This window comes from Oncorhynchus keta, chromosome 11 (assembly GCF_023373465.1).
Source record: "Oncorhynchus keta strain PuntledgeMale-10-30-2019 chromosome 11, Oket_V2, whole genome shotgun sequence".
Taxonomy (NCBI): domain Eukaryota; kingdom Metazoa; phylum Chordata; class Actinopteri; order Salmoniformes; family Salmonidae; genus Oncorhynchus; species Oncorhynchus keta.
The window spans coordinates 30825917-30853589 of NC_068431.1; the positions used below are offsets into that span (position 1 = coordinate 30825917).

Sequence of the window (27673 nt, forward strand, 5' to 3'; positions counted from 1 at the left end):
CCAGTATTAATGCTAAATTGTCATTATTTTCACCTCTTGGGCCTATTTATTGCCTACCTCCCTACTCTTCTACATTTGCACACACTGTACATAGATTTTTATATTTATTTTCTTTTGTGTTATTGACTGTACACTGTTGTTTGTGTCGCACTGCTTTGCTTTATCTTGGCCAGGTCACAGTTGTAAATGAGAACGTGTTCTCAACTGGCCTACCTGGTTAAATAAAGGTGAAATAAAAAAATAAAAAATAGAAAACAGTGGGACCTTATATAGGCAAATCATGTCCAATCAATTCACTTTTTACCACAGTTGGTCTCCAATCAATCCGAAGGCATTGTATGTGTCGCTAACAACAAAGTCCTGAGCTTTCTTATCTCCTAGATATAGGACAAACACTTCAAAACCTTATTCCTTATGATATATTTTTAACTGTATGTTTTGCCGTTCATGAATGTGGTGCTATTCTAAGCGTTTCTGTTGGCTGTATTAGGAAAGCTCAAATTCAATATTTTATCCAAAAAATGTATATATATTTCTTTTACACCTAAAGGGGTCCTAAAATTCTAAATCAATAGCTAAATGATCCATGGTATTTCCATCTTAAAACAATTCCATATTTTAGCTCAGTACATTTTTCCACTTTGACATTCCTGAATATTTTATGTAGATTTTTTACAAATGAGGGTTCAATCCATTTTAAACCCACTTTGTAACACAATTAAAAGTGAAGAAATCCAATGGGTCTGACTTTTGCAAGGCAATGTATCTTTCGACAATCTTTTGCTGCTTCTTCAGAAAACTGCCCAATCAGTGAAACCTCAACAGTGATAAATCAGCAGTGACTTGTAACAGAGTCACTGCCAACATTGTGGGACGTTCACAGCTTTTTCAGTAAAACCCTATTATAGGACATGTCCTCAGCGCTACCTAGATCATCCAAAGACTAACCGTGTTGCCATGACAGATCACACACACACAGAGCAAAACCTCTGAATGAACCCTTGTTTCAAACACAGGCCCTCTGACCATTTCAAACACTCAAAATGGCGATACATTGCAGATGTCCTTTGGTATTTCCCAGGTAAACCTTGACTGGATTTGTGTCTGCCAGGGACAATTTATTGTGTTTCCTTCCCCTGTCATATGGACATCTCCCGTTCTAAAAGGTAATGTCCCAGGCATAATAGCTGAAAGAAAGAGCGGAAGGTCAGGCCAAACTCAGCTGTCTGGGCTTTGCTCCCGAGTGGAGCAGTGGTCTAAGGCACTGCATCTCAGTGCTGGAGGCATCACTACAGACCCTGGTTTAATCCTGGGCTGTATCACAACCGCCCGTGATTGGGAGTCCCATAGGGCGGTGCACAATTGGCCCAGCACCGTCCGGGGTAGGTCGTCATTGTAAAATAAGATTTTGTTCTTAAGTGACTTTCCCAGTTAAATAAAGGTTAAATAAATAAAAATATCACCATGCTTCACGGTTGTGACATTTCATAGCAGGTTAGTGTCACGGCTGGTTGAAGGACTGGACCATGGTGCAGCATGGTAAGCGTACATTCTCTCTTTATTGAAAATTATGCAGACAAAACAAAGAACAAAACCAAACCGTGAAGCTTTGGTCTATGTGCCCTGAACAAAGACAAAGTTAACTTTCCACAAAATAGGTGGGGGGGGGAAAGGGTACCTAAGTATGGTTCTCAATCAGAGACAACGATAGACAGCTGTCCCTGATTGAGAACCAGGCCAAGACATAGAAATACAAAACATAGAAAAAAGGACATAGAATGCCCACCCTAGTCACACCCTGGCCTATCCAAAATAGAGAATAAAAATCCTCTCTATGGCCAGGACGTGACAGTACCCCCCCCCCCCAAAGGTGCGGACTCCGGCCGAGAATAGAGAATAAAAAGAGAGGATAGAATAGAGAATAAAAAGCCTCTCTATGGCCAAGGCGTGACAGTTAGGAGAACATTTTTAGCTAACCCTAACCCTTTTCCTAACCTTAAACTAATTATCCTAACCTGCTACATTAATTATCCTAACCTGCTGCATAAGTTCTCCAAACCTGCTATCAAAAAGTCACATCTCTTCATAACTGTACACCATCGAGTCAAAACCCTGATTCAGTTAGCAGACAGACTGGGCCAGTAGACTATTTAAAGGTAGAGGTTGTAAAATAGGACCTCTACTGACTCACAACTCAGTCTGATGTCAGAAGTGAGTGCCTAAGGAGGAATGGAAAGGGGTGCAGATGGATTCAAATTATATCTTTAGCTCATGTTGTCGGCTGCTGGCACATGTACATGAATTAATGAATGAGGAGACACACTTGCAAGACAGACAATTACCATATTGATAATTTGCTATTTAACGCAACAGTTTTTGTGACAACTATTGGTAGTTTTGAAAATTAGATGGAAACACATTGAACTTTAGATTTTTATTCGGTACATGAAAACTTAACCGAAAAAGTACATTTTGTGTGCAATTCACCATCATGCACTGATTTTTATCAGTCTGTTTGGTGGAAGACCTACTGATATAAAAATGTGCATGAATATCTTTTGCCAATTGTATGGAAACCTAACTAGTATGTGCCCTATTTTATACTTATAGATGATTTTCTATGGGTTGATGTGTTTCTCCCTCTTGAGTTTCCTAATTGATTTATTTTCAGAATGGCTCCCTGCTCATGCATGTTTTTCTCTCGCCCCTCTGTCGCCTTTATTGGACTGGACCATGGACTGGGTGCCACAGACGCTTGATGACAACAGACGACGAGGAACGACTGCCAAATTACTACCACGGACATGAACAAGCAACGGCAGATGAGTGACTGACAGGTGGGGGCGGTGGCTATCTTAATGACCCTCCAGCAGCATGAACTATGTGGTGGCCTGGCATTTTCAGTACCTGTTTGTGACACTCACAATGCAAATTTAAATATTGTAGCAAAAGTTTTTCTACGTTTCCCTCCTTTTATATTTATCAGCTCTGACATTAACATGCACAGAGTATCTGTTATTCTGCTAGCAGCTAGCCTCAACTTGCCTTAGAGCTGTTAAGAGCTGACATGTGGGGGCAGCAACCTAATGAAACAGTGTCAGTCTAACACTGCCGCTAATGTTAACATAGGCTAGCATTGTGGCATGATGCTGTTACTGCTGCATGTCCCCTGCTTTGCTGTATTACACCACCGACGCCTCCTGGGCAGGAGAATAAAGGCTGCTGTCTGTAATTCAATGAGCCAAGCTCAGGCTCCCTGGCCCTGGAGCAGCGTCTGACTATTAATAAGAGTGGCAGCAGAGGCTCCTCTTGCTTGTGAGGATAGGCTGAGTCTCACACTGCTGAGGCAGAGGGAGAGGAAATGTGATGTGTAGTACAGAATCGGATTTGTTTTATGATTTATGAATGTGGTGAATCTGCTCTATAAGATGAAATACAGTATGGCATAGGTATTAGCATTGCGAGTTCACCGATAATTAATGAGTAGAATAGCCATTTTAATATACAGTCCTTCTTCCAGAGGTTGACAACCAGGTGTCTTCTTATGCCTCAACACACTGTATGCATCAACACACTGCATTACACATCTCTATCAATTATGCTTACTTTCAGGTCTCTTACATTATTACAATGGGATGAATAACAAAACTGAAGAGAGGACTGAATTGCAGATAGATTTTTGTTATACCCTACACTTTTGCAACGGCCTATTCTGAAATCAAGTGTCCACTCCATCCAATCAATGCAGAAAATCTACTTTCTGCAATGATTGAATTAAGGCCACAGTTCCATGTGAGTTTGTTTCAGACCACAGACCTAACACCCAGCCACATTCATTGAACTGGATGTTGGTAGGTTCAGATTGTGCTGATTCTGTTATTTTGCCCTGTCAGCTGTCAGCGGCTGGGCTAGTGCCGGCCAATATCAGTTAGGCTTTTTTCAGACGAGGCATTCTAACGAGGGTTCCCCGTCAGGGTCCATTTATCTTACACATGTAGTGAATTGGCATGGCTCTGGATTTTCTGTTCCCGTTTTTCCTCTGGGTATTCAATTCCCCCACAACTGTCTGCTAGAGGAGGAGTGAACTGGAGCATTGGGTCTTAATTGGATATACATAAATTCATATACTGTATTTATGTAGAGTATGGACGCACACATGTTCGCGTAACACACACACACAAACATACCTTAAAATGCACATATGCATGTGTACACGCAAAAACACACGCATATACACACATGGAGGAACACATACAGACACCTCACAAATCCGCAGAAGAGCAAAGCTTTTAATCACACTGTATAAGAGATGTCAAAACATATCAAAGCGTTAATAATATCCCCATGCCTCCAGATAAACATAATATCATAAAAGAGATTATGGACGGCTATTACATGTGGAGAGATAATCCCTAGATTTTCACAACCTGTCATGACAAGTCACAACCATGCCTATGGTTGCTTTATGTTAGATGTGGATTGTATCTGCATTGAGGGATTTTGAAAAATAGATTAATAGAAAAAAGTACAATTTAAGAAGTGGAGGAGAACAAAACAAACTATGTTTACAGCAGTTCTGTCGATGTTTTAAAGAAACAAAGTTGCATGTGTTGACTTTATTCCCACTAAAAGTCACTTCAGTCTGTTGCCATTTATTGCCCAGGGCTTGGTAAGAAAATGCGTGCAGATAAAAGCTGTAAAAAGTGACACTCAAGGGGAAAATGACTCCCCTGTGAAGGTACAGTAGCAGTCTGCTGCTTGACCTTGATAGCAAATACTGCATTCTCAAATAAATATTCAGTGAGTAAGGAGTGATGGTACGAGCCTCCTCACCGTGAGATAAGGAGTTGTCTGAATGTGGGGGCCAGCCACATTTTGGGGGTAGGGGGGTTTAATCGGCCACAAAATGAACATTTTGTGGTCTCTGGACTTCAAACCCATTGAAAACTTGTGGCTGAATTGAAGAATGTAGTCCATAAGTGCAGATGAAGGACATCAAGGACTCTGTATGCAGGAATGGTCTAAGATCGCTTCCAATCTCATAAAACATTTTAGAAAAATGCTCAGTACCTATTGAAAGGTATTTAAAAAAGGGTGGCAATAATTTTGACCCCTACCTTCCTGAGAAAAATATTAAAACTTGTTAAACAAAATCTCTTTCTCTGAGCAATTGTATTAGTATACATTTTCCATGTATTGTTGCATACAATATGGCCCAGTATTTGAATAATTTATTTTATACAGTCATTTATCTCATCTTTATCAAGGTACATATTCGTCGCCAGACCCACTGGCTCCAGGTCATCTACAAGTCCATGCTAGGTAAAGCGCCGCCTTATCTCAGTTCACTGGTCACGATGGCAACACCCACCCATAGCACACGCTCCAGCAGGTGTATTTCACTGATCATACCTAAAACCAACACCTCATTTGGCCGCCTTTCGTTCCAGTTCTCTGCTGCCTGTGACTGGAACGAATTGCAAAAATCGCTGAAGTTGGAGACTTTTATCTCCCTCACCAATTTCAAACATCTGCTATCTGAGCAGCTAACCGATCGCTGCAGCTGTACATAGTCTATCGGTAAATAGCCCACCCAATTTTACCTACCTCATCTTTATTTATTTACTTTTCTGCTCTTTTGCATACCAATATCTCTACCTGTACATGACCATCTGATCATTTATCACTCCAGTGTTAATCAGCAAAATTGTAATTATTCGCCTACCTCCTCATGCCTTTTGCACACAATGTATATAGACTCTCTTTTTTTCTACTGTGTTATTGACTTGTTAATTGTTTACTCCATGTGTAACTCTGTGGTCTGTTCACATGGCTATGCTTTATCTTGGCCAGGTCACAGTTGCAAATGAGAACTTGTTCTCAACTAGCCTACCTGGTTAATTAAATAAAGGTAAAATAAAATAGTCATTTCAGACCCCACTGTATGTGGACCAAATATACGTGATCGACCGACTCAATTCGGTCTTATGTAGCAAAATTTGAAATTGTGCTTTTTATGGTGACACTCAGAGCTAGGAAAGTGCATATCATACACATTTGAGGAAGAATGGGAAAGTAATTCTGCTTTGAAAGTAACTTGTAACCTCACTTTGAGAAAATGGCCTTTGAATGTTTTGGTACCTACTGGAGAGCTCTTCTTTGTCTCGCACCATCACTCATTCAGCATCGTTCACACCCTCTTAATCTTTATCACAACCCATCTCTTTAAGGGTTGATCCGAACATTCTGTCCTAACAACAGCAGTCAAGTTCCCAAGAAAACTGGCTAACGTTGGCTAGCTACTTCCGGACACAGATGAGAGAACAGCTCACTCTGACCATGTTCCTCACCCTAGCAGAGCTGGTAAGGATGTTTTTAGGTTATCCAGTTGGTGACTGCAACTGTGCTGCTGGCAACAATTGACACTTTTTTGCCAACGTTTACTGACACCGGCCATATTCAACAGGCGTTGAGTGTAAATTCGTTAGTTATTCTGTGCTCTGGCAGACTCAGTTAAGAGTGCTCTGAATTCGAAGTAGATAGCCAGAGTGAATTTACCAGGTACGTCTATCAACAGCTGTCGTGTCGCAGTGACATCATGAACATTCTATTGAAATGGATACTTGCCATAATCCCATGAATATGCAGGTAGCTAGCTAGCTAACATTAGGCTATAATTAGCAAAGCAAATGGCTCTGAGATACGGATAATATTACTACACAGATCATACAGAGAGCTAGCTAATGTTAACTAGCTAACAGTACACCTTTACGTGAAATGAAAATGACTTTCTGACAAAATTAGAAATATGTAATATCTGAAAATGTAGCTAGCTAGACTATCTTACATGGCTGGACGCTTCTCCCTCTCTGTCAAGATGCCATGGTTGTCCTTAACTTCTTGGTGACAGGGGAGCGGTATTGAGTAGCTTGGATGAATACGGTGCCCGGAGTAAACTGCCTGCTACTCTGTCCCAGGTGCCTAATATATGCATATTATTAGTAGTATTGGATAGAAAACACTCTGAAGCTTCTAAAACTGTTTGAATGATGTCTGTGAGTTTAACATAACTCATATGGCAGGTGAAAACCTGAGACAAATCCAACCAGGAAGTGGGAAATCTGAGGGTTGTAGTTTCATTTAAGTGATTGCCGACCCAATATGCTGTGTCTATGGGGCGAGATTGCACTTCCCAAGGCTTCCAGCAGATGTCAACAGTTTTTAGAAAGTTGTTTGAGGCTTATATTGTGGAAAGGTGTCGAATAAGAGCTGTTTCAACAAGTGGACTAGGCTGAGGCCAATCAGTTGTTTACTGCGCGGTCACGCGAGCGCGCCGTTCCTTCTTTTTCCTCTGTAATGAATACACTATTGTCCGCTTGAAATATTATTGAAGATTTATTATAAAAGACCCTAAGGATTGATTTGACATGTTTCTACAAACTGTAATGGAACTCTTGACTTTTGCGCTCGCGCATTGTGCCTTTTGGAATAGTGAACTAAATGCATGAACAAAACGGAGGTATTTGGAGATAAATATGGACGTAATCGAACAAAATGAAACTAAACGAACATTTCATGTGGAAGTGGGAGTCCTGGGAGTGCATTCCGACGAAGATCAGCAAAGGTAAGTGAAGATTTATAATGCTATTTATGACTTTTGTTGAGTCCACAATTTGGCGGGTAACTGTATGGCTTGCTTTTGTGGCTGAATGCTGATTATTGAATATTGTGCTTTTGCCGTAAAGCTTTTTGAAATCTGACACAGCTGTTGCATTAAGAACAAGATTATCTTTAATTCTATGTAAAACATGTATCTTTCATCAAAGTTTATGATGAGTATTTATGTTATTTGATGTGGCTCTCTGCAATTTCTCCAGATGTTTTGGAGACATGGCGCCAATGTAAACTGAGGTTTTTGGATATAAATATGAACTTGATCGAACAAAACATACATGTATTGTGTAACATTGAGTCCTGGGAGTGTCATCTGATGAAGATCGTCAAAGGTTAGTGATTAATTTGATCTATATTTCTGCTTTTTGTGACACCTCTCTTTGATTGGAAATGGCTGAATGCTTTATGTGACTAGTTGCTGACCTAACATAATGATATGTTCTGCTTTTGCCGAAAAGCCTTTTTGAAATCGGGCACTGTGGTTGGATTAACGAGAAGTGTATCTTTAAAATGGTGTAAAATCCTTGTATGGTTGAGGAATTTTAATTATGAGATTCCTGTTTTGAATTTGGCGCCCTGCAATTTCACTGGCTGTTGGCAAGGTGGGACGCTAGCATCCCAAACAATCCCAGAGAGGTTAATTTTAAGATGTAATCCGGAGACAGGTGTTTTCTCCATCTCCTTAGCTATCATACTTTAATTCCACTGAGTTCTCGGTCCTCCATAAAGTGGAGAGCAACACTTAGACAGAGCTACTACGCGTTATATATTTATTTTAAAGCCGCATTAGACAGGTGTACAGCCCACTCATTATCTCAGCCAATCATGGCTAGCGGGAAGGTTGCTCACTTTCTGTGGGTAAATCAACTAAGCTCGTAATTTAACAATTGTATTTGTATTTACAGATGGCATAAAAGTTTGCTATTAAGGCACATGAATGTTCACATGTTCCATTTTGATAAAATAAAAAGTTTACATTCAAATGGCTCTCTTGTGAAGTAGTGACGTGCGACATACGCCTAGTCTCCTGAAATGGGTCACATATACTGTAGGGTTCCCACTTTGGGTTGCAAAATTCTGAAAACTTTCCATAAATTCCCTGGTTTTGCAGAAATCCTGGTTTGTAGGATTCCAGATTTCCTACTTATTCCAAGAATCCTCCATCTGGGATTTCAGGAAAACTAAGGAATTGGTTGGTGTGGTCCCCCACTATATCAGAGCACATTAATGCTAATTAAGTTTGTTAGGTTTCCTTTCCTTAATTCCCTAGCAATTCATTAGGGAATAAGCATTTGTTTTTGATAGATACTGGGGCTGCCAATATTTTTTGGGGCAATTAGACTTCAGTAAGCTAATCAAAAGAAGCCTGAGAAAATTATAAATACATGGGATATTCCTAACATTAGGACACCATGCATACTATGATGACTGGGCTGTCACCTCACACAAAAAACACACCTTTCTCCATACTCCTATGACATTTCATTGCTTATGTGTTAACACATATTTGTGCACAGTAAGTGCAGTGAGTATAGCAACACAGAGAGCAGCAGCAGCATCCTGGCTCCTCTCCTGCAGGTGGCCTTTGAAGAGTGATATGTGTGATTATGGCCATGCCCCAGAGGTTTCCCTCACTCTCGTCTCCCTATGCACAGTAATTTGTTTCTCACCAAGTAATTAAGCATCCTGAGTGAGGAGGCCTGCTGTTAAGGAACACATATTTCATTACAGACAGAGGACTCTATCCCTCCATCTCTCAACTTATTCCACCTCTCTTGGTATATGAGGAGAAAAAGAGAGAATGGAGTCGAGAGGAAGAGGTACAGGGGGTAGAAGGAAAAAATGAGGGGGTTGGGAGTGAGAGAGAGTAAGAGAGAGAGAGAGACCCCAGAGGCAGTACATGTGAGGCAGTAGCACTATCGTCGCGGTGGGCTGTTGCTGAAATGTACCTGGATGAACTTGGCTGACACTGATTTCATATAGAATTTTGATAAGGGTGCATTTTTATGTTTTATGATTCTAGGGAAAATGTGTTGTGGTATCAACTGCACTTAGACAAACTAGAACAGAATGTCCCTTAGAGACAAGGAATTGACAATATGGCAATGACACAGAAGGGGAGAGAGCCTTAGGATGCTCTGATGCAGCTGGGAAATAGAGATAAACATACAGAATAATGTTTACAGTGCTGTGATACATTCTAATGAAGACAATCTCCAAAACATGACTTACTGCTCTGAAACTGGAGAGCATTACTGTATTGTTGAATCAGGTCAAAGTCCCACAAAACAAATCAGCAACATTTGTATTGGATAGTATGTCAATGGTAGTTCTTTACTTTATGTTGTCTTAAAACAAAATGTGTAACCAGCCATGTGCTTCTGGCGAATGTAAGAGAGAGCATAGTTCCTGGTTTTCCCCTCATCTGCTCCTGACGTTGAGTTATGGATCCTTGTTCTACAGTGCATTTGTTAGCATGCAACACAGGCACATGCACGCATATACAAACACAGAGAAAAGCAACCCACATACACACAAATTCATTGTTTGTGCATTATGATTATCACTTCACCTGCAATGAATTTGATGCTGAGATGTTGAGAGCATGCCTTCTCCTTCGCCTGATTTACTATTCAGTTGTAACATATTGAAGTGGAGTTACTTGGCTCTACTTCACGTCTCCTTTCACAAGGAAAAGAGCGACAGTGGAGAACCCACCGCCCCCCTCTGAGTCAGCCAGTCAGTCAATGTTCCTAGGCAGGGTCAGGTGAGGGTTACTGCCTTCCTCATTCTGGATGTTTTCACCAGGATTTTATTTGTCACACAGGGTCCCTGTGTAAAATTTTTATTTTTATTTCTTTCAATAGATGGCAAAAGGATGGTCTGCATGGAAGGAGCAGGGAAAGATGGATGGATGGTAGGATGGAGGGATTGAGGGGACTGTGTGTGTGTTTGTGTGTGAAAGAGAGAACGCAGAAGGGGGCTTGTTGGTTCTATTTAGAGAAACTAATTAGGAAATCTCTAAAGTGAGTGTCATTCAAAACAGTTGTTTACAATGGCAACACCTCTGGATATAGACACATGACAGACTGTGTCTGTGTGGCTTTTACATATGTGCAACTGTGTCATGACTATGATTAACCTTTTTGGTTAGGGGGCAGCATTTTCACTTTTGGATGAATAGCGTTCCCAGAGTGAACTGCCTCCTACTCTGTCCCAGATGCTAATATATGCATATTATTAGTAGTATTGGATAGAAAATACTCTGAAGTTTCTAAAACTGTTTGAATGATGTCTGTGAGTATAACAGAACTCATATGGCAGGCGAAAACCTGAGAAAAATCCAACCAGGAAGTGGGACATCTGAGGTTTGTAGTTTTTCAAAGCTTGGCCTACCGAATACACATTGAGATATGGATGAGGTTGCACTTCCTAGGGCTTCCACTAGATGTCAACCGTCTTTTGAAGGAGGGGAGTCAGTAGTCTGGCAGAGTCTTGGTCTCGTGATGCGCGCTCCTGACAGAGTTACCTCCTCGTTCCAGTGCTTCTCTGAAGTCAAAGGAATTCTCCGGTTGGAACATTTTGATGTTTTATGTTAACATCCTAACGATTGATTCCATACATTGTTTGACATGTTTCTAAAGGACTGTAACGGAACTTTTCGAGATTTTGTCTGGATGAAATGCTCGCGCCTCATGAAGATGGATTACTGGACTGAACACGCTAACAACAAGTGGCTATTTGGACAAAAAGGATGGAACAAATCAGTCATTTATTGTCGAACTGGGATTCCTGGGAGTGCCTTCTGATGAAGATCATCAATGTTAAGTGAATATTTATGGTGTTGTTTCTAACTTTGTTGATTCCAAAATGGCGGATATTCCTCTGGCTGTTTTGATGTCTGAGCACTGTTCTCAGATTATTGCTTTTTCCATAAAGTTTTTTTGAAATCTGACACAGCGGTTGCATTAAGGAGAAGTCTAACTTTAATTCTATGAATTACACTAGTATCTTTTATCAATGTTTTATGAGTATTTCTGCAAAATCACCGGATATTTTGGAATCAAAACATTACTGCACGTAAGGCGTCAATGTAAACTGAGATTTTTGCATATAAATATGCACATTATCATACAAAACATACATGTATTGTGTAACATGATGTCCTATGAGTGTCATCTGAAGATCATCAAAGGTTAGTGATTCATTTTATCTATATTTCTGCTTTTTGTGACTCCTATCTTTGGCTGGAAAACATGTCTGTGTTTTTTCGACTTGGCAGTGATCTAACAAAATCATATGTTGTGCTATAGCTGTAAAGCATTTTTGAAATTGGACATGATGGGTAGATAAACAAGATGTTTGTCTTTCATTTGCTGATTTGGACTTGTTAATATGTGAAAGTTACATAGTTCCCAACAATATTCAGCGGGATGTTGTCGAGGGGTTCCGCTAAAGGTTAATGACTCATTAAAGACACATAGTTATCTCCAAGGGATGGTGATCAAGACTGTGTATGTAAGGGTGTGAACTGGCGGCAGAGAAGTCAGACACAGGAGAGAAATAACTGTGTTCCCAATGGCGCAGTTTATTTACAAAACCCACCAAAAAACATAATAATAAAAATCAATGGGTAACAACTCGACGAACACCAGTACAGACGTACACATACACTTACAATAAACATTCACCGACAAGGACATGAGGGGAAACGGAGGGTTAAATACACAATGTAATTGATGGGATTGGAACCAGGTGTGATGGAAGACTAGACAAAACCAATGGAAAATTAAAACTGGATCAGCGATGTCTAGAAGGACGGTGACGTCGACCGCCGAACACCGCCCGAACAAAGAGAGGGACCAACTTCGGTGGAAGTCGTGACAGTACCCCCCTTGACGCATGGCTCCAGCAATGAGTCGACACCGACCTCGGAGACGACCCGGAGCGTGAGGCGCAGGGCGATCCGGATGGAGACGGTGGAACTCTCAAAGCATAGAAGGATCCAACACGTCCTCCACCGGAACCCAGCATCTCTTCTCCGGATCATACCCATCCCAGTCAACGAGGTACTGAAGGCCCCTCGCCCAATGTCTCGAATCCAGTATGGAACGAAGAGACTACGCCGGGGCCCCCTCAATGTCCAGACGGGGCGGAGGAACCTCCCACACCTCAGACTCCTGGAGTGGGCCAGCCACCACCGGCCTGAGGAGAGACACATGGAATGAGGGGTTAACCAGTCGTCCACCGCAGGAGCCTCGGTCTGACTCTGATGCCTAGGAGCCAGAACCGGCTGATACCCCAAGTGTGGCGGAGGAGTGGCGGAGCGAGTTCTGGGCCATCTCTGCCCAGGGCATATACGCTGCCCACTCCCCCGGCCGGTCCTGGCAATAGGACCTCAGAAACGTACCCACATCCTGGTTAATTCTCTCCACCTGCCCGTTACTCTCGGGGTGAAAACCTGAGGTAAGGCTGACCGAGACCCCCAGACGTTCCATGAACGTCCTCCAGACCCTTGATGTGAACTGGGGACCCCGATCAGATACTAAATCCTCAGACACCCCGTAGTGCCGGAAGATGTGAGTAAACAAGGCCTCCGAAGTCTGTAGGGCCGTCGGGAGACCAAGCAAAGGAAGGAGACCACAGGACAATCCACAACGACCAGAATCGTGGTGTTACCCTGTGAGGGAGGGAGATCGGTCAGGAAATCGATCGACAGATGTGACCATGGCCGTTATGGAACGGGTAATGGATGTAACTTACCTCTGGAAAGGTGCCTAGGAGTATTACACTGGGCGCACCGAGCAGGAGGAAACATAAACCCTCACATCCTTTACACGGGCCGCTCCTCTGTGTCATACAGCCGGGACAATGCGTCTTAATGTTCTGGGAGCCTGGTCTGTCGGAAAGGCTAAACACAAAACGGGTGAAAAACATGAACCGCCTTGCCTGGCGAGGGTTCAGTCTCCTCGCTGCCCGGATGTGCTCCAGATTGAGGTGGTCAGTCCAGATTAGAAAAAGGTGTCTAGCCCCCTCAAGCCAATGTCTCCACGCCTTCAAGGCCTTGACGACAGCCAACAGCTCCCGGTCCCCCACATCATAGTTTCACTCCACCGGGCTGAGTTTCTTAGAGAAGAAGGCACAGGGGCGGTGCTTCGGTGGTGTACCCGAGCCCTGAGAGAGCACAGCTCCTATCCCAGCCTCGGACGCGTCCACCTCCACTATGAACGCCAAAGAAGGATCCGGATGGGCCAGCACGGGAGCAGAGGTAAACAGAGCCCTCAGGTGACTAAAAGCCCTGTCCACCTTAGCTGTCCACTGCAAGCGCACCGGCCCCTCTGTCAGCAGTGAGGTAATGGGAAGCCGCTACCTGACCAAAACCCCGGATAAAACTCCGGTAGTAGTTGGCAAACCCTAAGAACCACTGCACCTCCTTTACCATGGTGGGAGTTGGCCAATTACGCACAGCTGCAATGCGGTCAATCTCCATCTCCACCCCTGATGTGGAAATGCGATACCCTAGGAAGAAGAAGGACTGTTGGAAGAACAGGCATTTCTCAGCCTTGACGTGCAGGTAATGCTCCAACAGGTGACCAAGCACTCAAGGGACACATGCTCGCCGCGTGTAGTGGAGTATATCAAAATGTCATCAATATACACCACCACACCCTGCCCGTGCAAGTCCTTGAAAATGTTGTCTACAAAGGCTTGGAAGACTGATGGTGCATTCATCAACCCATACGGCAGGACGAGGTACTCATAGTGCCCTGAGGTGGTACTAAAAACCGTCTTCCACTCGTCTCCCTCTCAGATACGCATCAGGTTGTAAGCGCTCCTGAGATCTAGTTTAGTGAAGAAGCGCGCCCTGTGCATTGACTCTATCGCTGTGCCTATGAGCAGTAGCGGCTAACTATACCTCTCAGTGATCTGATTCAGACCCCGATAGTCAATACACTGGCGCAGACCTCCCTCCTTCTTCACAAAAAAGAAACTCGAGGAGGCTGGTGGAGGACCGAATGTACCCCTGACGCAGGGATTCGGAGACATGTTTCCATAGCCTTCGTCTCCGCCTGTGAGAGGGGATACACGTGACTCCTGGGAAGTGCAGAATCTACCAGGAGATCTATCGCACAATCGCCCCGTCGATGAGGTGGTAATTGAGTCGCCTTCTTTTTGGAGAAGGCGAGAGCCAAATCTGCATATTCAAGGGGAATGCTAACGGTGGAGACCTGGTCTGGACTTTCCACCATAGTAGCACCAACGGAAACCCCTAAACACCTACCTGAGCACTCTCGCGACCACACCGTGAGAGCCCTCTGTGGCCAAGAAACAGTGGGGTTATGACAAGCTAACCAGGGTAGGCCCAGCACCACAGGAAATGCAGGAGAGTCAATAAGAAAAATACGAATTCTCTCCGTATTACCCCCCTGTGTCACTATGCCCAAAGGAGCGGTGACCTCCCTAATCAACCCTGACCCTAATGGTCAACTATCTAAGGCATGAACGGGGAAGGGCACATCCACGGGAACAATGGGGATCCCTAAACTAGAGCTAACGCTCTATCAATGAAATTCCCAGCCACGCCTGAATGGACGAGCACCTTATGCTGGGAATGCGGGGAAAACTCAGGAAAAGTGACAAACACAAACATATGTGCAACAGAGGGCTCTGGGTGAAAATGGTGCCGCCTCACCTGGGGTGACGCCAGAGCGCCCTGCCTGCTGCCTCGATTCCCAGAGGAACCAACCCGGGAACCGACCGACAGTGTGACCTCCCAGCTCCATGGGTATCGGTGAGGGGGTGCGGGAGGATGGAACCACCAGACCCCGATCTGAATGTCCGCGAGTAGCCAGCAGGTTGTCCAGGTCCTAAACTCCAAGGCGAACTCCTGGACGCTCCTCGTCTCCTGCCTCAAATGGTAGAGGCATTCACCTGGAAACGGCGGGTGAACTCCTCAAACTGGTCCAACGCCGCATCTCCCTCTCTCCACACGGAGTTGGCCCACTCCAGGGATTTCCCGGTAAGGGACGAGACGAGGGTGGCCACCCTCTCACGGCCCGATGGAGCCGGGTGGACAGTGGCCAGGTAGAGGTCTATTTGTGAGCCGCACACTCTAGGAGCTCAGATGCAAAACTTTTATTACCAACGTTTCGACAGCCAAGTTGTCTTCATCAGGGTATAATCACAAACACTGCGGGATGACTCATTTACGTAGTGTCAAAAGACACAGGTGTCTGTAATCATGACCAAGAGTTTTCTCCTGACAGGTGTGGCATATCAAGCAACTGATTAAACAGCATGATCATTAGACAGGTGCACCTTGTGCTAGGGACAATAAAATGGCACTCTAAAATGTGCTTTTTTTCACATAACCCAATGCCACAGATGTCTCAAGTTTTGAGGAAGCTTGCAATTGGTATGCTGACTGCAGGAATGTCCACCAGAGATGTTGCCAGATAATTGAATGTTAATTTCTCTACCATAAGCCTCAATGTTGTTTTAGGGAATATGGTAGTACACCCAACCAGCCTAACAACTGCAGACCACTTGTAACCTTGCCAGCCCAGGACCTCCACATCTGGCTTCTTCACCTGCAGGATCGTCTGAGACAGCTGATAAAACTCAGAAGAATTTATGTCTCTAACAAACCCCTTTTGTTGGGAAAAAAATGTTATGATTGGCAGGTCATGGCTTCCCAGTGGGTGGGCCTATACCCTCCCAGGCCCACCCCCCTCATGCCCACCCTTCCACATGACTGCGTCCATGCCCAGTCATGTGAAATCCATAGACTAGGGCCTAATAATTGACTGATTTCCTTATATAAACTGTAACTCAGTAAAATCATTGACATTGTTAGATGTTGCATTTTATATTTTTGTTCGGTGTGTATATATAGGAAATAAATATATGCAATAAATAAATAATTTAGGGTAAACATGTGGTCTTATCTCCTGAAAGTTATGTACAAGATGGGTGTCCTGTCTTGTCTGGTACAGTACACTGCCATGCTTTGAGCTCCGAGACAGACAGCTCTGTCAGTGAATTGTGATATTAACAATGTGTGTCTCTCGTGACAAAGGACATTGTACAATATACCGACAGTTGCTCTCTCTGAGCCAAGTCAAACTTACCCTGTCCTCTCCTGTCAGCATCCTGCTTCAAACGCTGGTGTGGTGCTAGACCATGCAAACTCTCACACACACACACACACACACTCTTGCAAGCACACACACACACGCACACACACACACACTATATATAGTAGTGCTGGACCTAATCAGGTTTTAGATTTGAGAATAATGAAAACACATATGGGGTGAGCAGTTGTTCCCATTCTGTGACAGCTGGTAATTTTCCTGAAGAGCAACTAAAGCATTCGTTTCAATTAGCAGAGAGTGGTTAAGCAGAGTAACCACGCAGTCAAATAAGGCTAAGGACATGTTAACATGGAGATGAAAAATGACACTGCAGATAAATGAAACCTTGTTGGATTTGAGATTGAAAAGTGGAACTAAGTTAATTATTGAGGGAGGCTCTGGACATTCTCTGTGTCTTGGGAATGAAATGTGGTGGGAGTAAATAATAAAAAAGTTGCCTGAAGGCTCTTTCTAGTGCCTGTAAATAAAAAATACATCACCATAACGCTGACAGACGCCGTGGAGTAAATAAGGGGGAGGAGAGCAAGGCCATTATCCATATATGACCTCAATGGTTATAAGGTTCAAGACCATGGGGGATATTAGATTAGCAGGCTCTTACCACACTGCCACTTTGAAGACAGGATTGTGGCATTGTTGCTCCAGACTGAGTGTAGTAAGTTACATGTAGAGTTACTGAAGGGGAATGTGTGAATGGAAGTCTTTCCTCCATTTTATTAATTTACATCAGAATAATTTTATTTTTGACCATTCAGTTGAATGTACCGTCCTGAAAAGTGGACCACATTTCATATGCATTAGCACCTTTTAAAAAAAAAATGTATTTTTATGTCTTATAAACAGTGTTTTAACATGCTACTAACAACAACTTAAACTGACATACAGTACATTAAGTCTCTTTGATAAACAGCAATGCAAATACCCTGGTGATTTTTTAAAAATTGTATGATCTTTCAACTCGATAATGTGTGTGTGGTCTAAAAGGAAACGCTTATTTGGCATATTACGTCTCAGAGCTAAAATGTGCTTATCTTTTACAACGTGCCGTGCACCATGCATTTTGATTAAGGAAATGATGCGTGCATTGATCCAGCGTATTGACGTGCTTATAGTAACAACTGAATCAAAATTAAAAAAGTTAATTAATACGATGAGGTATCACCATATGCCAATATTTAATGATGCAAAAAAGGAGTGTGCTGGGAAAGTTGAGGTAAACTAAGTGATTATCCTAAACAAAAATATACAAAGGAATGATTTTAGGTAATAGACATCAGCACTCTGCTAGATACCAGCTGGAATCCTTAAGTGCTGAATACTCTTTCCTTCGAGATGAAGCATGTAGCCACAATAAGATGGGCAATTCAATCTGAGGAAAGGCAAGGAGGATGATGCTACTGCCTGGAGAGATTCCATGCCTTGCCATTTAAGGAGTGCAATGAAAATTAAAATGGACTTAGCTTGACAGCGATGAGCAAACCACAATCTGAGCACTTCAAGTGTGGCATATACCATACAGCGAAGCCCCGATTGTGTCTCTACAGTTACGGCCTGCAGTCAATCACTGTTGAGCTGGTAGAAAGGGAGAAATATGGGAGAAAGAAAACATTGCAAGAGTTTAGGGTAGATGTCTCATTAATTGCTCCATAGGCAGGAAATTACTCCAGGCACCGAAGCTATCTCAAAACCACATTGCAATTATCATTCTTGCAAAACGGACAAGACAATGACAATCTAAACCTCTGAAGGACACTGTCACAGGATCGTCTTGATGCAGCTAGTTGGACAAATGGTTTGTTTAGGAAGAAGAGGAATGCTGCAGCACGACAATTGCATTTGATTTGACTGAGAAGCCTCAATCCATTACACAAACAAGTGTCGACGAGCACCTCCTGGAGAGCAGCTCTTCAATTCATTCCTGCCACCTTGATAAGTATTGGTAGGGATGATTCTCATTGCCTCATTGTGTGGTAAATGGCATCGGGCCGCACCATGGCGCTAATCAGTAAACAGATGTGACAGCACTCAGCGAAACTCCCTAGGCAGCCCAATCCGGTGAGCTCACCTCTGTGTGTTTTTGCTCTAAAGCAGCTCCTGCAGCTCCCACACCCTGGAGGAAAGCTTAATATAAATCCTCCACTTTGAGAGATCTCATCTTTTTAAATCTATGCTAAGTGCGGTTTGGGACTGCTGGAGTGGTACAGGCTTCTCTAAGAGAGCAGTGGTAATGAGCGGAGGAGAGGTGCACTGGAATAATTTACATTCCTCTACCTCTCAAGCCAAACGGAGGAGTGTCTTCTCAGGTAAGAAAACACAAAAAGTTGTTTACTTGTACTTCATTCTCATTACCTTGAGAGCTGAAGGTCAGACAGCGCCCTTGCTTGGTTATATACATTTTTTCGAGATGGGGCTTTCAAAAACTGATATGCCCATAATCTTGAATGTCTACCCTTAGAAAAGTGGAGTGGGGTCAGAATACATTGAGTCAGAGAGGGGGAAAGGCCTTGTTTTGAATAGGAGAGGAAATGTGAGATGCATGTTGATAAAATATTTCTGCCACTCCAAAAGTTTAGTATAAATCATTAATAGTGTTGTTGTGACTTGGCTATCATTCATGTGATGACTGCTATTTATTGATTAATTAACTACTACATTTAATTTTTACTTGACTAAATTAATAATGTAACAATTAACTCTAGGAATTTGGGGCACCATGGGAAAAGTTTGTTTAATGCAACCGCTGTGTCAGATTTCAAAAAAACTTTACGGAAAAAGCAAACCATGCAATAATCTGAGTACAGCGTTCAGACAACAAAGTAACCAAAAAGATATCCGCCATATTGTGTAGTCAACATTAGTCAGAAATAGCATTCTAAATATTCACTTACCTTTGATGATCTTCATCAGAATGCACTCCCAGGAATACTAGTTCCCCAATAAACGTTTGATTTGTTCGATAAAGTCCATCATTTATGTCCAAATAGCTTCATTTGGGCATTTGGTAAACAAATCTAAACGCGCACTCAAGTCCAGCCGAATGTCGGACGAAAAGTTCAAAAAGTTATATTACAGGTCGTAGAAACTTGTCAAACTAAGTATAGAATCAATCTTTAGGATGTTTTTATCATCAATATTCAATAATGTTCCAAACGGAGAATTCCATTGTCTGTAGAAAAGCACTAGAGCTACTTCTCATGTGAATGCGCGTGACTGAGATCGAGCAGCTACCAGACCTCTGACTCAATCCCCTCTCATTCGGCCCCCCTTCACAGTATACGCCTGAAACAACGTTCTAAAGACGTTTGAAAGGTAGTGTAAGCCTTAGGAAGTGCAAAATGACCCATATTCCACTGTGTATTCGATAGGGGCTGAGTTCAAAAACTACAAACCTCAGATTTTTGCTTGCCATATGAGTTCTGTTTTACTCACAGACATCATTCAAACAGTTTTAGAAACTTCAGAGTTTACGCTGGGCACGTTTTTCATCTAACAGTGAAAATGGTACACCCTATCCCAAAGAACTTTTAACAAGAAGTGTATCTAAAGGTCCATGCATAACACTTGAATTTTCATCAACATTTATAATGAGTATTTCTGTGAATTGATGTGGCTCTCTGTAAAATCACTGCATGTTTTAGAACTACTGAAGTAACGTGTCAATGTATACTGAGAATTTTGGATATAAATATGCACTTTATCGAACAAAATATACATTTGTGTAACATGAAGTCCTATGAGTGTCATCTGATGAAGATCATCAAAAGTTAATAATTAACCTCTTGCGCAGCCTCAAGCTCATTACCATAACGCAACGTTAACGATTTCTAAAATTCGCAAATGAAATTAAATAAATATGCCTGCTCTCAAGCTTAGCCTTTTCTTAACAACACTGTCATCTCAGATTTTCAAAATATGCTTTTGAACCATAGAAAATCAATCATTTGTGTAAGACTGTTGATGGCTAGCTTAGGATTTAGCGTAGCATTTAGCACGCAACATATTCACAAAAACCAGCAAAGGAATCAAATAAAATAATTTACCTTTGAAGAACTTCAGATGTTTCAATGAGAAGACTCTCAGTTACATAGCAGATGTAAATGACTTAAATGTAAATGTAATGTCCAGTTTTTCCTGAAAGATTCTTTGTGTAGGACAAATCGCTCCGTTTTGTTACTACACATTTGGCTACCGAAACGAACCGAAAATTCAGTCACCTAAACGTCGAACTTTTTTCTGAATTAACTCCATAATATCGACCGAAACATGGCAAACGTTGTTTGAATCAATCCTCAAGGTGTTTTGTCAAATATCTCTTCATCGATATGCCGTTCGTGGAAGCATGGTTTTTCTCAGAATCCCATGGAAGAATACCAGCAGCTGAGTTTTGCGCACCAATTTCCACGCAGGACACCGTGCGGACACTTGGCAAATGTAGTCTCATATGGTCAATCTTCCAATGATATGCCTGCAAATATGTCACAATACTCCAGACCCCTTGGGGAAACGATAGAAAGGGTAGGCTCATTCCTGTCGCATTCACAGCCATATAAGGAGATAATGCAAAACGTAGCCTCAGAAATCCTGTTCATTTCCTGGTTGCAGAAACATCTTGGTTTTGCCTGAAGCTTTTGTTCTAGGGCACTCACAGTGAAAATCTTTGCAGTTCTGGAAACGTCAGTGTTTTCTTTCCAAAGCTATCAATTCAATGCATAGTCGAGCATCTTTTCGTGAAAAAATATTGCGCTTAAAACGGGCACGTCTTTTTATCCAAAAATTAAATACTGCCCCTAGAGTCTGAAGAGGTTAATTTGATCTCTATTTGTGCTTTTTGTGACTCCTCTCTTTGGCTAGAAAAATGGCTGTGTTTTTCTGTGACTTGGTGGTGACCTAACATAATCGTTTGTGGAGCTTTCGCTGTAAAGCATTTTTGAAATCCGACATCGTGGCTGGATTAACGAGAATTTTATCTTTAAAATGGTGCCTAATACTTGTATTTTTGAGAAATGTGATTTATGAGATTTCCGCTACCGGAACCCCAGTCCTAGACAGGATAATGAGTTACCATTTCCCCAATTAACTCAGGAATATAGATACTGTATCATACCAGTCATCAATTATCATTTCCTCATATCAGTCTCATTCTAAATGTTGTAGACTCCATATATCTGCACACACCCAGGTCTCACTAATCATTCCGTACCACACAAATGTATTTGATTATTTATTTACTAACAACCTAAATGATAGCATAATATACAGACACACACACGGTATAGGTTATTGATTAGAACTTAATACAATGACAACAGGTCCCAACACAATATGACACGTGTTAGACAAGATGGAGATTTAAAGAGAGAGAGAGAACAAGAGAGAAAAGCAACACTTGGACACATTTGAAAACTATACTTATAGTAGCCCTAATAACTAGCCCTAACTGCCGCTCTTATGGGGAGAAGTGCAATGCATGTATTTACGTGTTGAAGGTATTCGTTTGGGTATCTCTGTGGGTTATCTCTGTTGGGCTGAGTTCCACTTAGTGAGAAAGGTTCGACGGAGGCCTTGATCTTTGGAGGGCTGTCTCCTTCGTTCTCGGGTGTAAGTCTCTGATTGTCCACAAGATGTAACAATGTCCTTTCTCTTAGTTGTCCGTTTCCTTGTACTCGTTCTGGAAGAGTGGTCGTCTGAGGATGGCTAATCAGCCATGTAGATTATCCCAGCATGGGGATGAAAGCAGTGTAGACAAACGATGACTTGAAGAGAGTAACCTGATGGTCCTGCTTAAATTCACCTTCTTAGATACAGTACTTAGAACAGCTTCTCAACTGTAGCATTGATTGTTAACTTCTTGGATATAGGGGGCGCTATTTAAATTTTGGGATGAAAAACGTTTAGTTTTTAAACAAGATATTTTGTCACAAAAAGATGCTCGACTATGCATATAATTGACAGCTTTGGAAAGAAACCACTCTGACGTTTCCAAAACTGCAAAGATAGTGTCTGTGAGTGCCACAGAACTGATGTTGCAGTCGAAACCCAGACAAAAATCCAATCAGGAAGTGCCGCATTTTTTGAAACCGCCTCATGCCAATGACTCCTTCCTTATATGGCTGTGAATGGGCCACAAATGAGCTTAGGCTTTCTGTCGCTTCCCCAAGGTGTCGACAACATTGTGACGTATTTGTAGGCATATCATTGGAAGATTGACCATAAGAAACTACATCTACCAGGTGGTTGCTTGGTGTCCTCCGTTGCAATTATTGCGTTATCTCCAGCTGCAGTATTTTTTTCCGTTTGCTTCTGATGAGAAACCAACTGTCACGACTGATTTTCTTGTTTTTGTGAAAATGTTGCCTGCTGAATGCTAGGCTTAATGCTATCATACTCTTACACAAATGCTTGTGTAGCTTTGGTTGAAAAGCATATTTTGAAAATCTGAGATGACAGTGTTATTAACAAAAGGCTAAGCTTGTGTTCCAATATATTTATTTCATTTCATTTGCGATTTTCATTAATAGAAAAAGTTGCGTTATGCTAATGCGTTATAGTTTAAGTATTTTTCTGTCGATTTCTCAGCCAAGCAGGATGAACAAATGTGATGTTTTTCACCTACAAAAATATTATTTTTGGAAAAAAGGAACATTTGCTATCTAACTGGGAGTCTCCTGAGTGAAAGCATCTGAAGTTCTTCAAAGGTAAATGATTTAATTTGGTTGCTTTTCTTATTTTGTGAAAATGTTGCCTGCTGCCAGCACAGCCTAGCATAGCATTATGCCATGCTAAACTTACAAATGCTTGTCTAGCGTTGTCTGTAACGCATATTTTGAAAATCTGAGATGACAGAGTTGTTAACAAAAGGCTAAGCTTGTGTTTGAATATATTTATTTAATTTCATTTGTGATTTTCATAAATAGGAAACGTTGCGTTATGGTAATGCGCTTGAGGCTATGATTACGCTCCTGGATACGGGATTGCTCGTCGCTAGAGGTTAAGAGGTTGCTTTGTCTTCAACCTCGTTTCGCATTTGTGGGGTCGTGACAAATCGTTCTTTGTTTGATGATGTAGTTTTGGGCTGTTAACTCCTTGACCCACCCATCCCGTTAGCAGGATCATTTTTATCAATATCAGCTGAATTGCAGAGCGTCAAATTCAAATGAAATTACTAGAAATATTTAATTTGCATGAAATCACAAGTGCAATATAGCAAAACACAGCTTAGCTTGTTGTTAATCCACCTGGCATGTCAGATTTCAATACAGCTTTTCGGCGAAAGCATAACAAGCGTTTATGTAAGAACATCTCTCTCAGTAGTCAAAATATTACAAACAGCTAGCAGCCAAGTAGATTGGTAATGAAAGTCAGAAAAGCAATCAATTAAATCGCTTACCATTGATGATCTTCGGATGTTTGCACTCACGCGACTCCCAGTTACACAATAAATGTTCCTTTTGTTCCATAAAGATTATTTTTATATCCAAAATACCTCCATTTGTTTGGCGCATTATGTTCAGAAATCCACAGGCTCGAGCGGTCACGACATCGCAGACAAATTCCAAATAGTATCCGTAAAGTGCGTAGAAAGATGTGAAATGTTTTTTTTATAATCAATCCTCAGGTTGCTTTAACATTATATAATCGATAATATGTCAACCGGAATGGAGCTTCTTCCATAGGCGAGAGAGAGAAAATGGCTGTTGCGCATGAAAAACTCTGCTGGCACACCGCCATCCACTGACACGATGGGTTCTTTCTCGCTTATTTTTCCAAATAAAAGCCTGAAACTATGTCTAAAGCCTATTCACAGCTTGATGAAGCCATAGGAAAAGGAATCTGGTTGATATCCCTTTAAATGGAGGCAAGGCATCCAATGGAACAGAGAGCTTCCAGGAAAAACAGCACTTCCTTGTTGGATTTTCCTCAGGTTTTCACCTGCAATCTCAGTTCTGTTATACTCACAGACAATATTCTGACAGTTTTGGAAACTTTAGAGTGTTTTCTATCCTAATCTGACAACTATATGCATATTCTAGTTTCTGTGCCTGAGAAATAGGCAGTTTCATATGGGTATGTTCTTTTTAGCCAAAAACGAAAATACTGACCCCTACTCTCAGGAAGTTAACTCTTCATAAGGCACACAGACAGTCCGATCACCCAAACTAGGCCCCAAAGGACTCGTTTGCTGCCAAATGGTTTACGATCGACGTGAGGTGTCATAAAAACTCCACATCAATCCCTCTCCCCCTCTGCGGGAGAGAGAGCTCTGTACAGTAGGGCTGATCCACTGTAACCTGATCTCTTGGAGTCATGACAGTGTATACCTCACAAATTCATGGAGCCTAATGAAAAATGCTGTATTGTGATGACGAATTTGATTATAACATTGAATCAACTAACACATCTCGGGCCAAGTCCTAAATTCATTGGGGGGGATTCTGAACCGAGTTAAGCACGAGTAAATGAAACTTAATTCCCTTTTAATCCACTTTTCTCTATACATATTCTGACCTTGAACTTATGCATGAGAACAGCGTGATATTCACCAGCTATTCGTTGGGGTGGAGATCTAAGAAATTAAGGTATTCTGACGTTGACCTCATTCCCTCATAATTCCACCACCTTTACGCAAGAGGAAACCATGAATAAGGTCGCGCGAACCTGCCAGTTCCAAGTAGAAAAGCATCTACTTCATTTTTTCAACATTCATGCACTGTAATTTATAAATTGCTAAGCGCTATTGATAAGAGTAAATTAGTAATCCATTTGGAGAAGGGGATTGTAAATACACATTGCAATTGTTTTAGATTGTTTATCTTTATGATCCCTGGAGATTAATGTGAAATCAGACATATGGAAGCAAACTGAAAATCATATCATCATGACATGTATTGCGGCCCCTTTTCCACAGTGAAGTAGGCTATAAATAGCTGTGCAATTCTTCTGTAGGGCCTATTCAGCGCTTGTTTTCTCACATAAACTGAAATTGAGCTAACAGTGAATTTTAGTCGCCAAGAACGAGTGATTTTCACTAGATAACACAGCCAAAAAGTCAGAACAGCTTCCCCAGTTTGGCAACAGATGCTGCTCCGGTGTGAGATATCAAAAGTCGAATATCACAGCCAATCACAACACGGGCGGGTAAGTAGTACTGTGAAACACTATCATTCTACTATTAGCACCAGATATATGATGTACATTTTCTGAATTTACAATGCAAAAATCCCCCACAACTACAAATTCTGTGTAGCACCATTAAATTCTGCATAATAGCACAGCATTTCATAAACTTTACTATGGGAAAATTGATACATTGTTACGCTTCAGCTTGCTGCCCTATGACTGGTTTCAAATATGTCTTTTTTCAGCGATTTAAGGTCAAATATATGTACAGTGGTTGCTCAGCAATTTGTGGTTTAGTACCGTACCCTGCGACTCTACTTCTTTGCTCCAGACCAGCGCAAGGGGGAGGTAGAGCACTGATTAGGCTTTTGGGTCCCAAGACGCTACTGTGTCTCTAAAAATACACTTATTTTTTTGTTCGTACTGGTCAGTATTACTAAGGATTTTATTCTAAGAGAAACATAGACTACAATTAGGGTGTGAAAATGTTTATTTTGAAAATGATTATTTTGCTCTTACTGTGGTACTGTAGCCTACCCCTGACCGGTCATGTTTTACAGCACCTGAGTGGCGCAGCAGTCTAAGACACTGCATTGTTGCTACAGATTCTGGTTCAATACCCGGAGACCCATGAAGTGATGGTAAGGCTTTTGATTTCTCTCCCTCTAAAAACAGAAATAAATCATTCTAAATAACAAACTGTCTTTATTTACAAATTAGTAACAATGTTTCACTCCATGTTCAAGAATGGCCTTTTTCTCGCTCAACTTTACATTATTTGAAAACAAAATAATCTCCAAAATATCGCTATTTTTTAAAACAAAGCTATTTTTATTATTATTAATTTATTTAGAATTATATTAGGCCCCTTAGATATTCTCAGATATATTATTACCCCTGTTTTCACAAGCGTAGCAGGCTGTGAAAATTTCTATCAGGACAATATATATTTGTCATATTGGTCATGGCGAGTGGTGCCCAAGTGGTGCACAATGGGATTGCCTTGCAGTTTTCGAGCTTTATCTACTGGCTACAGAAACACTGACTAGGGAAACAATATCACTGTTCTTCGTGCCTGTCTACACGTTCAAACGACAACAATGCAACTAATAATGCCGTGAAAAATGCCCCTTAGATATGAATTCAAGGTCAGATTTGATTAAATATTAAAGCATTAGACCTCTCACTAAAGGCGTCAGTCAAAAGTTGTACTTAATCCTAAATGGATTTAACGAAAAATGACATGAAAAGAGCACATTTGTAAATCCCAAACATTAAAAGTAATTGGAAAGGTAGATATACAAATGATTTGTGACATTGTGGTTACAATAAAGGATGTAAACAAGATCCTGTGTTTTTATTTACAGTAGTGATCGACAGCTGGTGAAAGTTTGAAAACAGTATACTGTAGTACTGTGGCAGGTGTAGCTCTACAGTACTGGCAGGACAATAGACTCTTTATAGCCCGGCTATTGTAGGTTTGAACACATTCCTACTTGACCAGTTCATCTTTGCTTGTAGGCTTGGCAGAGTTACGGATTCATGTTTTCAGTTGATGCCAAACAAGTTTGATCGGGTTTAACTCAGGAGACCTACATGTAGAGATTTTATTTTAAAGAGTGTAGGTCTACCGTAGGCGTTGTAGGTATTTTATTTATTTATTTTTTATTTAACCTTTATTTTACTACATTAAGGTCTACTTTCTCTGCTGGAATCTTGACCCA

The 27673-nt window shown here is 41.6% G+C and overlaps 1 long non-coding RNA gene across 1 annotated transcript in view; it reads left to right on the forward strand.

Annotated features, from left to right (window-relative positions):
- Positions 1-1847: 1847 nt before the first annotated feature.
- Positions 1848-27673, forward strand: part of LOC118390708 (uncharacterized) — a 36898-nt gene continuing 11072 nt past the window's right edge. The window contains exons 1-2 of the long non-coding RNA XR_004826980.2: positions 1848-2837; positions 26510-26590. This is a non-coding gene — a long non-coding RNA (uncharacterized LOC118390708). The remainder of the gene's footprint in view (positions 2838-26509; positions 26591-27673) is intronic.